An 18671-nucleotide genomic window follows, 5' to 3' on the forward strand; every position below is an offset into this window, starting at 1 on the left:
ATTAGTGGTACAATACATCTGCTACTGCATCATCTAGTCTAGAAACACCCTCAACTCATCTTCAAATATTTTTCTTCTGCTGCTCACTGTGAACATCAGAACGTCTGAGAATTTCATCCACAGGAATAGAGGTCAGTCAGCCATGAGAGGAGGTGGTGATCACACTCATGCCCCAGCTGCCCCTGCTGCAAGTCCGCAGACGTTTGACAAATGACAAGGCGTTTTTTTGGCAGGAACAAATGAGATCTCTCCTTCCAGAACTGGAGGCACAAATATAATCACGCCCCCTAAAAAACCCTTTCTGGTGTAGACTATGTCATGGCCAAGTGCATCCACAGATAGAGGACCAGGAAGTGTTCTTTGTTTTCTGTCCAGACATGAGCAGCGGAGGTAGTGGGCAGATGGTTATTAGAGGAGGTGATGAATCAGTAAGTATCATGGGTTGTCCAATAAATAACACATCTAGCTGTTTTATGGCCAAAGACTTAATCTTCCTCTCGCAGACAGTGGCAATTTTTGTAATTGAGCAAGAAATCTTTTTTGGCCGTCGGAGCTGACAAACTCCTCACTAACATACAATTGGTTTGTTTATCATCAAAATAAACTCCTCCCTGTTTCTTATTTGGATGCATTTCTAAATGAAGGATAAACCTTTTCTAACTTGTTATGGTGTGATAGTAAAGCCAACCTGTCTGTGATGGAGCTGCTATATGAAGCATTTAGATATATGGATTATGGGCCTTATGAACATTGCAGGGAAATGAGTGTGACTCTCCAGCTGTCATAATATGAATGTACAAGTCAAAGAATGCCCACATTTATGAGAAGCAATTTCATTTAGCGTCTGAAAGTTGCACACTCTTCAAGGTCTTCTCTGAAAATTAAATGAAGCATTTAAGGTAGCTTTGGATGTGGGCCCAGGCAAGCACTTGAAAAGCACTTTTAAGTGATAATGCTTGAGAAGCCGTTGTTTGGAGGTTAATATATCCAATATATCCTCCAAACACCGGCTTCACTTTTATGCAACGGGTTACCAACATATTCAAATAATGATTGACATATTTTCATATTTTTATTATTAATTTATTCATACTATTCCATCCTTGCACGAGTTATAGTCTCGACACAAATCTGAGGTCACTACCCAAGCCAGTTGGTCATTTGTTCTATCGGTTCGGTTGCCAGAGATGCGACCAAGTTGTTAAGTCTTTTTGTTCTGTATCTATGGATCGACCTAGTCGTTCTTTCTGAATGTTCCACTGCCATACTGGCTGGCAATGTTCTTATCCCTTGCTTGCTAGCTAGCCAACTACGGCTAACTTACAGTCACGTCAAACAGTGCTGCCAGAATAACAGAAAAGTAGCTGCATTTGCATTTGTTTAAGCTGTTATCGAGTGACATTTATTTGGATACATTCATAACAATGAGCTAATGATGCAATTTCACCTGGCATAGAAAATGTGCTCTCACAGGACACTGTTGTTCACAGCTAACCCAATCACTTCAAACTGAAGCTGGAAAGACCGTAAACTAGCTGCATTTTGTTTAGTTTTACCTGTTTTCTGTTGATGTTTCTATGTATATATCCATAAAAATTATGGCAGCTGATTCATGATTTCGACTGGCTGAGAAAAACTGTATGCCTGTCTGTCTCATCCTGACTCCCAACACGTTCAATACTATGAGACAGCTGGAGATTGAATTTAAATATTGAAACAATGTTGTAAATGTAGGAGAGACAGACAGCAAGGTTTATACAAATGTCAACTGTTGAAACCAAATGCTAGTCTAAAAGAAATGGAAGATAATGTATAGATGCTTTTTTTAGTGGAGTTCAAGTTTATAAATTGCCAGGCTGGGCTGATGAGACAGTGGATTGCGCAGTGAGATGGAACAGAGTAAATAGGCATTTTAACGGCATAGATTTAGCCGGAAGTAACTTATGGAATAGACACCGGCTGGAATGCAGTTTTAACAAATCAGCATCCAGGATTAGACCCACCTGTTGTATAAACGGGATATAATGTATGGGGTGCAGAGAAGCAGAGGCCTTTGGCAATATAATTATCCCCCACACAAATCTATTAAGTGTCCTGCAAGTTGAAAGCACTCAGATGCGAGGAGGAATGTTGAAGTTTGTTATCCTGGATTTCAGAGAGGAGAACTGCTCACTAGCTCCTCTCATACAGTACCCGAAGCACATCCATATTGAAAGATGAGTCCAGACTAAAAACCGCTAAGTATGCATCAAGGAATAAATCCTCAGCCTGAAACTAATCTGAGTTCATCGAGGAAATACTCGTCATTTAGGTTTTTATGGACTTTGCGGAATTATTAGTCCAGTAAATGTAATAATGCCGTGGTACAGTATAAGTCCTGCCCTGGAGAATAGGATGGCCACATATTAATTATATCCTCTGTAGTGAGAGTTGAATAGTTTAATTAAAGGTGTGCCAGTGAGAATTTATTTAGACGGCAGAGCTTTTCGGCATGAAAATTGTAGGGCCCATGGATCATCAGCATGATAAATTCCTCCAAATGCAGTAGCTAATGTCTTGCCAGCAATGTACTGGAAAACTCTTGGGAAATATGAATAACAATAACACCAATTCAGGTAAAATGTTGTCACTTCATCATTAATCATGAACTAATTATCATTAATCTATCTATCTATCTGACTTGTAACTATAGCATTTTATTCCATCTAATAAAACACTTATTGGAGTATGTGAATATGTTAATGAAAGCAACTAAAGCCAGGTGTTTGACAGGGCTGTGCACTCTCTCAGTCCAGGTTTAACATCTGGGTGATCCAAACTAAATCCTGATAGAATATTTCCACAGTGTGTATTCTCCTGACTGGGTCTGGTGAGTCAGACAGACAGACGGGACCAACTATGTCCCCCTCGATAAAATGGGAAATTGATGGTGCTCAGCCTTGTCAGAGCTGCTCTTCCTGATATGTCATGGGTCCAGATTGCATATATCAAAGCTTGCAGACATTACTTATGGATGCAACATATTGTCATGCGTAATTCTGTGTGAGATGGCTCTCAAAATATATTTTTCACACACTGGACAATGGACTAAACTTATTGCACTGGAAAACATTTTTAGTATAAAAGGTTGACCTTTTGAAAGAGGGTCACAGTTAGCTTGTATAAAATTAATTTAAGATTAGGGAAAGCTGAATTTAGTGTAGAGTATTATTTGAGGTCCAATGGGTTATGGCTTTCTCTAATCAGATTGGTGCACAAGAGCCCAGGTACATTGAAAAGGCTGGCTTGTCGTCAGAAAGGATTACTGGTGGCCGTAGAATAGCTGGGATGGGTCATAAATAAGTAAGCGGGCACTCTGGATCAGGCACATAGAGAAACTCTCTGCAAGGGTGACTCATCACCCTGTCTGTTTGAATCATGTCAACTATCTGGTTCTCTGCTGTCACTGTGTTCACCTGCCTACCTGCCCACCACATCTCTCTCTCTCTGCCTGTGGGGTCTGCATCAGTCCCTGTCCACCTTGGTGCTGGGTCTAGGGCATATTGTTCAGACACCGTCTAACCCACTCACTCTCCTGGGAACTGAGTCCAAGACACATCATGTTTTTCAGAGTCTAAGCACTGCTGGTAGTTAAGCTATGCTACTAGTAAAAACAAATTAAAGAGAGGGCTTTTTGGTGATCAAGTTCCTAAATGGTCAAGATAATATTTTTCGACTCTGGGAGTAGAGATTAGTAAAACTGTTTGTTAATGTGACGGGAGCAGAATTCATGACCTGGTGCCATCTTCCTACTATACTATACACTGAGTATACAAAACATAAAGAACACCTGCTCTTTCCGTGACATAGACTGGCCAGGTAAATCCAGCTATGATCCCTTATTGATGTCACTTGTTAAATTCAATTCAATCAGTGTATATGAAGGGGAGGAGGCAGGTCAAAGCAGGATTTTTAAGCCTTGTATTGCGTATGTGTGCCATTCAGAGGGTGAATGGGCAAGAGAAAGAACTGCAACGCCACTGGGTTTTTCACACACAACAGTTGCTGAAATTTAATTTAGTCACCATAGGTTTCTGTGAAGTTGTAAACCACGAGAAAACAGCCTTTTCAGCTGAAAGGGAAAGTGCTCAGTCTTTGCTGTAGGTTTAGTTAGATAGTACTCCAGTCTCTTGCAGTTTTAGCACTTAATAAAGAGCCTTTAAAGTGATTGCAGTTTATTTTTGGCAGTCTAATGCATTTGTGAATTCTGCAGATGTGGCTCTAGGCCTGGCCCTGAGATTCTTTACTCTTATCAGCAGCTTTGACTTGAAAACAGTTTCAAATAACTTTACATTTATGAAGCTAATGCAAAGTCAATTGTGGAAACATTTCATTTGTCTGTTTTTCACTCCTTTGTTGATCAATATGCTTAGCTGCCTCCTGTTCCTCCACCGTGTCTTCTACTCTGTTGCCTTATACTGGAGAATATTGCTCTCTCTCCTGCAGGAGGAGATGCAGAGAGTGCCATTACTTGACCAGCTGTTTTAGATCAAGACTGCCACTGTAGATTGTGCTGTGACTAATAAAGAGGGGTTCAACAATTAAGGTTCACCAACTACTCAATATTGCTCATTCTCCATGCCCCATGATACGATCCATTAGTCCCAGAAACCTAAAACGGGCCATCGAAGGTTTACCCAGTTTCTATGGAGATGCTCCATTCCCTCCATAATTGTTCACAGCAAAAAACATGCTTCCTGTCACATGACCATCAACTGGGTCAATACCAGCTCCGTCTCCCAGCCAACCACTAAACAGGATCTGTGTTTATTTGCTGAGGCTTTTTTGAAAATCGATGGCCTCATATGCATCAAATTGACCCCCAGAGAGATCTAATCACAGAGAAAGGGGGATACCTAGTCAGTTGTACAACTGAATGCATTCAACTGAAATGTTTCTTCTGAATTTAACCCAACTCCTCTGCATCAGAGAGTTGCAGGGGGCTGCCATAATCAACATGCACGTCTTCAACGCCTGGGGAGCAGTGGGTTAACTGCCTTGCTCAGTGGCAGAATGACAGATTTTTTACTAGGCTACCTGGGGTTCCTGGTTAAAGCTGGAGACAGAGGAATGACATTCTTAACTGCTCATCCATTTGAACAGGCTGGTCAAAGTCCTGTAAATTACAACTCATGTCACATGTTCATCTGTCTCCAGACAGCAAACACTCAGAATAGAATGACATTCACACTACGGTCGGTATAATACAAGGGTTACCGTCTAGCCAGCTGAGTGCTTCAGAGACTCTCTAAGACCAACATAATAGGGGAAAATATCAATGTAATTTGGCAAAATGTTAGGTATCAGTGCATGTATCAGTTCTCAAGAGACTGATTACTGGAAGCGTCTACATGGTCTGAACAGGGATGATGCTTGACAACATGTTAGCGCTGTATTCCTTCTGGCAGACTGAATTATACATTATTTCTATGCATAATTCATTAGCCAAGGAATGTTTGCCTATAAATGAATGTTTTATGTCTATACACTCATTTGCCAGTTTATAAGGTACACCACCCTGTTCATGAAAATGATCGTCGGTGCTAGACATGCCGGTTCCAGGATCTCAGAAATGGCCGACCTACTGGGCTGTTCATGCTCGACAGTGTCTGAGTCTAGACAAGCAAAAAACATCCAGTCAGCAGCAGTTCTGTGTGCGAAAACAGAAGGGCAAGAATCGTGCAAGCTAACAGACGGGCCACAAACAGGCAAATAACGGCGCATTACAACAGTGGTGTGCAGAACTGCATCTCGGAATTCACAACCCGTCTGTCCTTGTCACGGATGGGCTAATGCAGCAGACAACCACACCAGGTTCTACTTCTATCAATTAAACACAAGAAGAAGCAGCTCCAGTGGACACGCGATCACCAACACTAGACAATTGAGGAGTGGAAAAACATTGCCTGGTCTGATGAATCCCGGTTCCTCTTCACATTCCAATATTTCATGGATTGAACTTGAATATGACAACTTTTAGAATGAATCAAACCACTGTTCATCAATATATTTAGTGTTTTTTATGATTCATACATACTTTCCTAACCCAAAAATTTGCCCAAACAATCTACAAGATCAGAGTATTTTTACATCTACTAGCTGGTGCTGAAACTGAGATGAATATGCATGTACAGTATTTAGTTGGCTTTCTTTCATTGATCCCTATATTATGAACCCTTTCTCTAAATAATTCTAGTGTCTGTCGACAAAATTGTATAAATACACTACCGTTCATAAGTTTGGGGTCACTTAGAAATGTCCTTGTTTTTGAAAGATAAGCACATTTTTTTGCCCATTAAAATAACATCAAATTGATCAGAAAGACAGTGTAGACATTGTTAATGTTGTAAATGACTATTGTAGCTGGAAAAGGCTGATTTTTTATGGAATATCTACATAGGCGTACAGAGGTCCATTATCAGCAACCATCACTCCTGTGTTCCAGTGGCATGTTGTGTTAGCTAATCCAAGTGCATCATTTTAAAAGACTACTATGATTATTAGAAAACCCTTTTGCAATTATGTTAGCACAGCTGAAAAATGTTGTTCTGATTAAAGAAGCAATAAAACTGGCCTTATTTAGACTAGTTGATTATCTGGAGCATCAGCATTTGTGGGTTCGATTACAGGCTCAAAATGGCCAGAAACAAAGAACTTTCTTCTGAAACTTGTCAGTCTATTCTTGTTCTGAGAAATGAAGGCTATTTCATGCTGGAAATTGCCAAGAAACTGAAGATCTTGTACAATGCTGTGTACTACTCCCTTCACAGAACAGCGCAAACTGTCTCTAGTCAGAATAGAAAGAGGAGTGGGAGGCCCCGATGCACAACTGAGCAAGAGGGCAAGTACATTAGAGTGTCTAGTTTGAGAAACAGGCACCTCACAAGTCCTCAACTGGAAGCTTCATTAAATATTACCCGCAAAACACCAGTCTCAACGTTAGCATTGAAGAGGCGACACCAGGATGCTGGCCTTCTGGGCAGGCAGGATGGTCTCAGATTCAGAGGGTGTGGCAGCGGAACTGTACAGGCGGGAAAGGATGTCTGGCTTCACATTTTTGGACCCTGGGCTACAAATCATTCCCTAAGTTCTAGAACCTCTGCTGAATCTGGTAATGAATGTTGTGGCTGTTGAACAAGTTGAGGAGACTAAATTACTTGGTGTTATCTTAGATTGTAAACTGTCATATAGATATAGGTTCAATGGTTGTAAAGATGGGGAAAGGTCTGTCCATAAAGAGATGCTCTGATTTGTTGACACCACACTCCAAAAAGCAAGTCCTGCAGGCTGTAGTTTTGTCTTATCTTGATTATTGTTCAGTCGAGTGCTGCAAGGAAAGACCTAGTTTAGCTGCAGCTGTTCCAGAACAGAGTGGCATGTCTTGATCTTCATTGTAGTCAGAGGGCTGATATAAATGTCAGTCTCTCTTGGCTAAGATTGAGGAGAGACTGACTGCATCACTTCTTCTTTTTATAAGAAACATTCATGCTTTTAAAATCCCAAATTGTTTGCATAGTCAACTTACACACAGCTCTGACACACACACTTAATCCACCAGACATGCCACCATAGGTTTTTTTCACAGTCCCCAAATCCAGAACAAATTTAAGAAAGCGTACAGTATTATATAGGGACATTATTGCATGGAACTCCGTTTCATCTCATATTGCTCAAAAGAACAGCAGACCTGGTTTAAAAAAATAGATAAAGCAACACCTCACGGCACAACGCCTCTCTGCTGTTTTTGTAGCAGCTACTGGGATCCTAATAAAATACCAAATACACAATGTCTACCTATCATATGTTGGAAGACGTGTGCTGAAAGTTTGGTAGAAATAAGATACAAATGTGATTGTTTTTGCAAGCCCCAATTTACACCACTTCTATAGAAGAGACTGGTCATTTGGCATTCTGTTTTCTGGAGTTTAACGGTTGAGTTGGCAAAGCATCACTATTGATTGTTTATCTTCCACACGAGCAGAGCTACTGTCTGTTGTCTGCCTGTGCGAGTGTTTTAATGAGCTCACCACTTAATTTCAATGTTGTGCAGCCCAAATGGCACCCTATTCCTTATGTACACTCAGAAAAAAGGGTTCCAAAATGGGCTTTTCCCATAGCACATTTTTGGATCCAGGTAGAACTATTTTGGGTTCCATCTAGAACCCTCTGTGGAAGGGGTTCTACATGGAACCCAAAAAGGTTCTACCTGGAACCAAAAAGGGTTCTCCTATGGGGAGAGCCAAAGAACCCTTAGAAAAAAAAGTGCCATATAGAACCTAAGGTCCCTGGTCAAAAGTAGGTCACCATAAAGGGAAAAGGGTGCCATAAGGTAGAGGCAATACATCACCGCCCAATCACAAATGGAATGGATTTTCATTTCAGTAGAGAGAAGTGAAATGAATACCTGTAACCAGAAACACCAGGGCAGCGTTTACCAAACTCTGTCCTCGGGACCCTAAGAGGTGCACCTTTTGTTTTTTCCTAACACTACACAGCTCATTCAAATTATCAAAGCATGATAATTAGTTTATTATTTGAAACGTGAACCCCTTGGGATCCCGCGGACTGATTTTGAGAAATCCTGCACTAGGGAATAATTTCATTAGGCTGATCGGGGTTTAAAAATGTAAATAACTTTGGAGTCCCAGCTAATCTGTAAAGATATAAGACATTTCAGTCAAGTCCAGTCCAGTAACACATGGACTGGTGAAAGTATGCATATTTTATTTGCCGAATACATATTTATTTTAAGTGTTCATTTTAGTGCTCATTAACTTGAGTGATGGCTCGGCTACAGATTTAATCAGCTCTTTTTTAAATCTCTCACTTACTGCATAATGGTGCCCTATTTCCCCCTTGACATTGACTTCTGCAGATTGAAATCCTATTATACTGTGGCCTCACAAATGTAAGAACAGTTTTTTAAAAATCTCCCTATTGACCCTGCAGTTTGCACCCTGTCACCGGTAATAAAAACTGCTGTAGTACCAGAGTACATTTATGTATCATTATGGCAAGACCTCTCACCATAGGACTGTAGGGTAGTGTGTACACTTATTACTATGAAGTTATTAACGGGGCACCAGAACAGTTATTGGACAAAATTATCTCTAAGAAGACCTGACTTATGAGGGATCTTTTTGTAATAAGATTAAACCAATAGTAATTATTAACTTATCTGAAGGTATGAATTATTTTGAGAATCAAATGGCATTCTTTACCAGAATAACAAGACAAACATTTATATAATCAACATTTAATTGCTCATCAAAATATTAACAAACATAATGAAAATGGAAATTAAATAGGAAATAGAATGAAAGACAAGAAGTGCAGACCTGGAGATCCTGAACATTGAATGACTTTATACTCAGTCTGTGATCAAAGTCTGTTGTGACATCTTGATTGATTAGGCCACATGGAGGAGAACAAAGGCTGTGTCCTTTCTGGTTGGTTTGGGTGGTTCCTCTTTCAGGTTGCTCCTTTGGTCCTGAGTTGGTGTCCTTATGCTTGTTGCTCTTCTCTGTTGGCTCCTTGCTTGAGTTGCTTGAGTCTGTGCTCTAAATGTCTTCTCTTTCATTCCTTGAAGAAGGTGAGTTTAAGTGTACCGTTCAGGCTACACTAGCTCTTTGAAGTCTTATGCCTTCTTCTGAGAGTAAGTCTTCTTCTTAGCCTGTTTAGTACATGTGCATTTCTGTCCCAATTTCTGTAGTGAATTACAGGTACTATTCCCTAAAAGGTACATTTCCACTAATTTATCAAAGACCAGTTCTGGCCATTAAAAGGCTCCAGAGTGGCACAGCGGTCTAAGGCACTGCATCTCAGTGCTAGAGGCTTCACTACAGAACCTGGATTGATTCCAGGCTGTATCACATCCGGCCGTGTTTGGGAGTCCCATAGGGCGGAGCACTATTGGCCCAGTGTCGTCTGGGTTAGGGTTTGGCCGGTGTAGGCCGCCATTGTAAATGAGAATTTGTTCTTAACTGACTTGCCTAGTTAAATTAGGGTTAAATACATTTTTTTTAAAGGCAAAGGTCCAGGGCCTGTGGTCGGCCCGCTGGAGATGGGGGGGGGGTGTATCCACATATATATACACACACATACACACATACATACATACATACACACATACATGCGCGCACACAAACACATCCTCTCTTTTTATATTTGTATTTTTGTTTATTCTTTCAGTTGTATTATTTTTTTGTTACTTTTATAAAAAAATAATCAATGATGTGTGATTAAAGACAGTCTTGCATGATTATGTTGTGGATAGGGGGATATGTTAGGTCAGTTTCAACATTATGGACATGTGTTTGTGGTCCATTTGGCCTCTCCCAGAGATTCCTTCAATGATAGATTATGGATGGCCCTATCGATTAACTTCTGACCAATGTTTGACTGTATATTGTTGATTGATGTGAGTCCAGATATGCTGTGGCTGTAATGATTACTGATATATCTTGGTAGTTTGTAGGCCATTTTTATTGCTGTGTTTTGGATTATCTGTAGCCGATTCATCTGCTGTAGTGAAGCTGTTATCCAGGCTGGTAGGGTGTATTCAAACAGAGATTGGATGATATAGAGCTGATATAGACTTTCAACACTGTCTGAGGGTGAGGCTCCGGATTTTCTTCTACACAGTGTTTTTAAGTGTTTGATTCCTTCTCACCCACCTCTCTCTATGTTCGCTATATGTGTAGTCCAGTGCATGTTCTTCTGAAAGGTGATTCCAAGGAATTTTGCTTATTTTTCTACTTTTATTATTTCACCGTAAAGCTTGAGTTCTATGGGTTTCTTTGTTTTTTTGATGGTGCTTCTTGTAAAGAGGACACATTGAGTATTTTGTGGGTTCAGCTTTACCCGCAACATGTTAGACCATGTCTCGATCTCTTCAATAGCTTCAAGTTCCTTGGCGTACACATCACTGACAAACAGAAATGGACCACCCACACAGCCAGTGTGAGAAAGAAGGCACAACAGTCTCTACAATCTCAGGAGGCTAAAGAAATGTGGCTTGTCACCTAAAACCCTCACAATTTTCTTTACAGATGCACAATTGAAAGCATCCTGTTGGGCTGTATCACCACATGGTACAGCAACTGCACCGCCCGCAACTGCAAGACTCTCCAGAGGGTGGTGCGGTCTGCTCAGTGCATTAGCGGGGGCAAACTACCTGCCCTCCAGACACCTACAGCACCGATGTCACAGGAAGGCCAAAAAGATCATCAAGGACATTAACCACCCAATCCACTGTCTGTTCACCCCGCTATCATCCAGAAGACGAGGTCAGTACAGGTGCATCAAAGTTTGGACCGAGAGACTGAAAAACAGCTTCTATCTCAAGGCCATCAGACTGTTAAACAGCCGTCACTACCACATTAGAGGCTGCTGCCTATAGTCATAGACTAGGAATCACTAGTCACATTAATAATGTTTACATATCTCGCATTAGTCATATATATTCACTGTATTCTATACTATTGTACTGTATCTTAGTCACTTGATAATGTTTACATATCTTGCATTACTCATATGTATATACTGTTTTCTATACTATTCTACGGTATCTCATTCACTTAATAATTCTTACATATCTTGTATTACTGATCTCATATGTACAGTGTGGCAAAAAGTATTTAGTCAGCCACCAATTGTGCAAGTTCTCCCACTTAAAAAGATGAGAGAGGCCTGTAATTTTCATCATAGGTACACTTCAACTATGACAGACAAAATGAGAAAAGAAAATCCAGAAAATCACATTGTAGGATTTTTAATGAATTTATTTGCAAATTCTATGATGGAAATTTTCCTGTTGTTAATATCAGTTACATAGTCACTGTAATAGAGCAGCACCAAAACACATTTCCTCCTGCAGCTGAATTTGTGTGGTGAACTGTGCACTCATTTATGGGATGAAATAGTTTCTTAAAATAGTATGACAGTGGCACCTGTGGTTTCCATGGTTACCCAGTCTGTGGGAGAGGCAACTGAAGCAACAGTAGACCAAGCCTCACCAGTAGAGACTGGCCATCTGAATTATTATGACATAACTACAATGCAGGAGACATAATTATTCTGGCTGTGTTGACCAGGTCTCTGTCTGCTAAGACTAATACATGATGTTAAAATATTCTCACAAGTTTTATCAAAAAACCAAACAAACCAACTAATCCAAATATGGCATCAGTTTTCTGTTTCCAAAAAATGTTGAGCCACATTCTGTGTGTTTTGTATACCCCTCATGCTGACTATTTTGGGCATTGGAGAGTTTGTGACATGCTAGGTGAGAGGTTTCCAGCAGTGTGCTCTATAAATTAAGAGCTGTGACTGCTCAGAGATTCAGATTCAGTCTTTAATTGTCACATGTACATGTACCCAGAGCTGTCAACTCACATCACCTGTAGTTATCCTTCTCCTCAAACGCTCTTAGCACTTCAGTTTGCAGGGGGAAGGTCATGATTGGCTCAGGCATTCATTTAACTGACAACCTTAATAAACATATTGTAACATTTATGACTGTGACTCAGACTCTTCCAATAATGATTCCATGTTCTATGTACCCACTGCCACTGTTAAAAGTGGGGAAATGGTGTAGTAAGGGTATGATGGGAATGGTTTATTAGCATGAAAATTCAGCCTCTTATCCCATGTCTCTGTGATGTTACTGCTGCCGGTATCATGAGATCTATGCAGAGGGAGGCATCATGCCAAATTAAGGAGAACAGTTGGCATCTCCCTATGGGTTAGTGGCTCACATATGGTGCAGAGTTGTGTGTTGTGTTTTAACTCCTTACTACTTGCCCCAAATTAACTTCAGTCGAGCAAGTTGGTAACTCCAGGGATATTTTTGACATTCCTCAACGATAAAGGTAAAGAAGTGAGAGCTGGAAGATTTTTTTTATGTCAGCATGTCCCGCTGAGTTATTTAAAAAAATATATATATTTAACCTTTATTTAACTAGGCAAGTCAATTAAGAACAAATTCTTATTTACAATAATGGCCTACCAACAGGCAAAAGGCCTCCTGTGGGGACTGGGGCTGGGATTTAAAAAATAATTATAAACGCAATATAAATATAGGACAAAACACACATCACAACAAGAGAGACAACACTACATAAAGAGAGACCTAAGACAACAACATAGCAAGACAGCAACACATGACAACACAGCATGGTAGCAACACAACATGGTAGCAGCACAAAACATGGTACAAACATTATTGGACACAGTCAACAGGGCAAAGGTCAAGAAGGTAGAGACAACAATACATCACACAAAGCAGCCACGACTCTCAGTAAGAGTGTCCATGATTGAATCTTTGAATGAAGAGATTGAGATAAAACTGTCCAGTTTGAGTGTTTGTTGCAGCTCATTCCAGTCGCTAGCTGCAGTGAACTGAAAAGAGGAGCGACCCAGGGATGTGTGTCCTTTGGGGACCTTTAACAGAATGTGACTGGCAGAACGGGTGTTGTATGTGGAGGATGAGGGCTGCAGTATATATCTCAGATAGGGGGAGTGAGGGTTTTATAAATCAATATAAATCAACCAGTGGGTCTTGCGACAGGTATACAGAGATGACCAGTTTACAGAGGAGTATAGAGTGCAGTGATGTGTCCTATAAGGAGCATCGGTGGCAAATCTGATGGCCGAATGGTAAAGAACATCTAGCCGATCGAGAGTACCCTTACCTGCCGATCAATATATTATGTCTCCGTAATCTAGCATGGGTAGGATAGTCATCTGGATCAGGGTTAGTTTGGCAGCTGGGGTGAAAGAGGAGTGATTACGATAGAGGAAACCAAGTCTAGATTTAACTTTAGCCTGCAGCTTTGATATGTGCTGAGAGAAAGATAGTGCACCATCTAGCCATACTCCCAAGTACTTGTATGAGGTCAGCCATTTGCTTCTTCTCAGTAACAACCACATCATCAACATTAAGGGACATAGGAAGCTGTGAGAAGGAGGGATTATTCTCCAGGTCTTTAACCATTTTCCAGAACTTCTTGGGGTTAGACCCACAGAGAGTGAACTGCTCCTTAAAGTAACTGACTTTGGATAGCCTGAGTGCACTTATTTCTCATTTTCGTGTGCCGAGCCTTTCGCCAAATGCAATTCCTGACATGGAGTAACTCTACAGGATCACGGTCAAACCAGGGGCTGAACCCGCTTTTAATTTAAATTTTCTGAAAATACCAAAAAAGGTCCAAGCGTCTTCGACAGATGGGATCAAGCTGATTCTATACCAGTTCATTAAGGAAGGCTTATTCATGAAAGTTTTTTAGCAAGAGTCTATGACAAATCAAGACAGGTTGTTTCACTGAGCAGCCATTACAAACACAGGCTGTAAAACAGTGATCACTAAAGTCATTACAGAAAACACCAGACTGATATCTATCAGGATTATTTGTGAGGATGACATCGAGGAGAGTAGGCTTTTCTGGGTGTTTGGAGTCATACCTTGTGGGATTGGTGATAATCTGAGAAAGATTTAGGGAGTGCCATTGCTTTAGGACTTGGTCAGGTTGTTTAAGCATGTCCCAGTTTAGGTCACCTAGCAGGACAAATTCAGATTTAAAAAAAAAGAAGAGTTTTTTTTCTTCTCACCTTTATTTAACCAGGTAGGCTAGTTGAGAACAAGTTCTCATTTGCAACTGCGACCGGGCCAAGATAAAGCATAGTAATTCGACACATACAACAACACAGAGTTACACATGGAATAAACAAAACATAGTCAATAATACAGTAGAACAAAAGAAAACAAAAGTCTATAGACAGTGAGTGCAAATGAGGTAAGATAAGGGAGTTAAGGAAATAAATAGGCCATAGTGGCAAAGTAATTACAACATAGCAATTAAACACTGGAATGGTAGATGTGCAGAAGATGAATGTGAAAGTAGAGATACTGGGGTGCAAAGGAGCAAGATAAATAAATAAATACAGTATGGGGATGAGGTAGGTAGATAGATGGGCTGTTTACAGATGGGCTATGTACAGGTGCAGTGATCTGTGAGCTGCTCTGACAGCTGGCGCTTAAAGCTAGTGAGGGAGATATGTGTCTCCAGCTTCAGAGGTATTTGAAGTTCGTTCCAGTCATTGGCAGCAGAGAACTGGAAGGAAAGATGACCAAAGTAGGAATAGGCTTTGGGGGTGACCAGTGAGATATACCTGCTGGAGCGCATGCTACGAGTGGGTGATGCTATGGTGACCAGTGAGCTGAGATAAGGCAGGGATTTACCTAGCAGAGACTTGTAGATAACCTGTAGCCAGTGGGTTTGGCAACGAGTATGAAGCGAGGGCCAACCAACGAGAGCGTACAGGTCGCAATGGTGGGTAGTGTATGGGGCTTTGGTGACAAAATGGATGGCACTGTGATAGACTGCATCCAGTTTGTTGAGTAGAGTGTTGGATGCTATTTTATAGATGACATCACCGAAGTCGAGGATCTGTAGGATAGTTAGTTTTACAAGGGTATATTTGGCAGCATGAGTGAAGGATGCTTTGTTGCGATACAGGAAGCCGATTCAAGATTTAATTTTCGATTGGAGATGCTTAATGTGAGTCTGGAAGGAGAGTTTACAGTCTAACCAGACACCTAGTTATTTGTAGTTGTCCACGTATTCTAAGTCAGAGCCGTCCAGAGTAGTGATGCTGGACGGGCGAGCAGGTGCGGGCAGTGATTGGTTGAATACCATGCACCTGGCTACCCCTACCCCGGTCAACTGGCAAACCGCCAAAGCCCCCACTAAAGGATAGCTGATGACCGCTAGCAGTGGTTAGCTGACTGGTAGCTGGTAGCTAGTTAGCTAGATAGTAAATAGAAATACTTTAGGAAAAAAAAGAGATCCATACCACATTGGGTGAGGCGGGTTGCAGGAGGGTATTTTGAAGTTGAAGTTTAGGAAAAATATTAAAAAGAACACAAAGAAAAAAATATTTACACATGGGACGAGACAAGACAAAGAGAAAGACGTCTGACTGCTACGCCATCTTGGATAGAAGTGTGTAAGGGGCCAGGAGAGAGCTTAGGGCAGTTAGGTTACAGGTCGGTGCTGATGGGGGATGATAGCACCCAGCAACAGTCATTAAAGAGTTATTTGAAAGTTTAATTCTTAAAACTTGCAAATCAAATTGTTTGGGGACCGACTTGGTGGAGACAACCGAGCACTGAAGGTGATCCTTGGTAAAGATTGCCACTCCCCCACCATTGGAAGATCTGTCTTGCCAAAAAAGGTAATAACCAGAAAGGTTAATATCAGTGTTCAAAACACTCTTTCTTAACCATGTCTCAGTAATGACCAACACATCTGGATTGGAGCTGTGAACTCACACTTTCAATTGATCCATTTTAGGTAATAAGCTTCTAGTGTTAACGTCCAGAAAACACAGGCTTTTACGAGAGCAGAAATCAGTGAAGCAGATACCAGAGCACAAGCCAGAATTGGGGCTAGCAACTGTAGATGGTCCAGGGTGTACATGCACATTTCCAGATATCATCAACAGTAATACAATCAAGGTACAGGGAGAACTCTGCAGTGCTGATTTATGACATCTGAATGTGCATCAGATGGCAACAAGATAATATTGTACAGCAATTTCATCAGGTAACACTAAACCGGCGAGAGGTGGTTAGAATAGGATGTTAGGCCAAAAGTCTGTATAACCAATAGAGAGTCAGAGTCCCGAGTGTGGGAACAAACACACTCGTCATGAGTCATGAGGCAAAATTGCAAAATGCACAAGAAAAAATAAAATATATAACGATGTGGGGTCAGAGTCACTCGGCCCCAACAGTGAGTGTGTGCTGGAGGCGAGCGAAAGCAGACAGGGGGAGACAGGCCAGGGCAGACGGTGAACAGATCGCCAACAGATCGCCAGGTAGAATCCAAGCAGCAGTGCAGCAGGCACACCCACACCCACACCCACTTAAGAGAAGCTTTTATTTCTGGAGTTAGATTTCTTGTAGAAAACACCAGTGAATGGTCTGAACAGCAGGAGGGGGCTTCAGAGGACCATCAAAGACTCCTGACACTTGTTGGGCCCAAAGGCCTTTTACTTCACACCTTAGTGCTAATTGTTTTATTTTATTTTACCTTCATTTAACTAGGCAAGTCAGTTAAGAACAAATTCTTATTTTCAATGACGGCCTAGGAACAGTGAGTTAACTGCCTGTCCAGGGGCAGAACGACAGATTTGTACCTTGTCAGCTCGGGGATTTGAACTTGCAACCTTCCAGTTACTAGTCCAACGCTCTAACCACTAGGCTACCCTGCCGCCCCAACCTGGCTCAGTTCCAGGTTGGAATGGTGTCCTCAGGTCTCTGCTGTTTGTTGGCTAGAGCACCCTCCTTTCAAGATATGCCAACAGATATACCATGTTTTAGGTGGGCCCATCCACTCATGTAACTTCAACCCCACATTCCTCAATGACGAAGGTATGCTTTCCCTGTGCCTGTACAAATGTGTGGTAATGTCCTCTCCTGAGCAGTGATGGCCCAGTCCCAGTTTGACAGTAACCCAGAGGAATGCTTGGCTTATGTTCCACTGTGGGCTGCAGTATTACTGCTGTCACTGTGTATCACCTTCCCTATAAATCCAGCCCTTTGAAATCCCCCATGAGTAATTGTGTTGGACTGAAGGAGAAAATGGGGTCTTTATTTGGCTGGGATTTGTCTGAGACTAGAAGGCCATATTCAAATACTATTTTGGTGCTTTGGGTGTAAAGTCTGAGGTGGAGTATCTCATGATAAGCTGTAGACCACACTATTTACCAAGAGAGTAGCTGTCTATTTACTTCTACACCCAAGCCATAAGACTCCTGAACAGCTAGTCAAATGGCTACCCAGACTATTTGCATTGTCCCCCCCTCTTTTATGCTGCTGTTACTCTCTGTTTATTATCTATGCATAGTCACTTTAACTCTACCTACACATTGACTCTGTACCGGTACCCACTTTATCTAGCCTTGCTACTGTTATTTTACTGCTGCTCTTCAATTATTTGTCATTTTATTTATCTATATTTTACTTAACACTTATTTTTCTTTAAACTGCACTGTTAAGGGCTTGTAAGTAAGCATTTCACTGTAAGGTCTACACCTGTTGTATTCGGCGCATGTGACAAATACAAATTATTTTTTAATTTTATTTGATAAGTCTAGGCTTCACTTAGACTTACATCCACACCAGCGTGACGCCAGTGTTTTATGTTAATGTACACTCTAGTTTTATTGTCTTTCCATCAGGACTAAAGACTTGTGAGAAGCATAATGAACAACCTCTGCATCATTCAAGACTGTTGCATTGTGAGAAGGTGTTAAAGTTCCCAGTTAGACATTGTTATGTACTGTAAATTCCAGCTGGAAAGTACCCAGGGCCTTGTCTTGGCTCAGAGGAGGTCTGCCGGAGCCATGGCCCAGTGAGACATGGGTGCCCACCCACGTAGAAGATAACAGAAAAGTCTGAGCTTTTTGTGTAAAACACCAGGGTATATCCTCAGTGGAAATAAGCCCAAAATACAGTTTGCTAGAGAAGATACTGTGGGCTTGAGCCTCTACAGAGCACTGGATTACACATGCTGAGGGGAATGAAAGTGAAGGTACAGTACAACACATAAGCCCATTAACACTCC

This window comes from Oncorhynchus tshawytscha, linkage group LG08, assembly GCF_018296145.1.
Source record: "Oncorhynchus tshawytscha isolate Ot180627B linkage group LG08, Otsh_v2.0, whole genome shotgun sequence".
Taxonomy (NCBI): domain Eukaryota; kingdom Metazoa; phylum Chordata; class Actinopteri; order Salmoniformes; family Salmonidae; genus Oncorhynchus; species Oncorhynchus tshawytscha.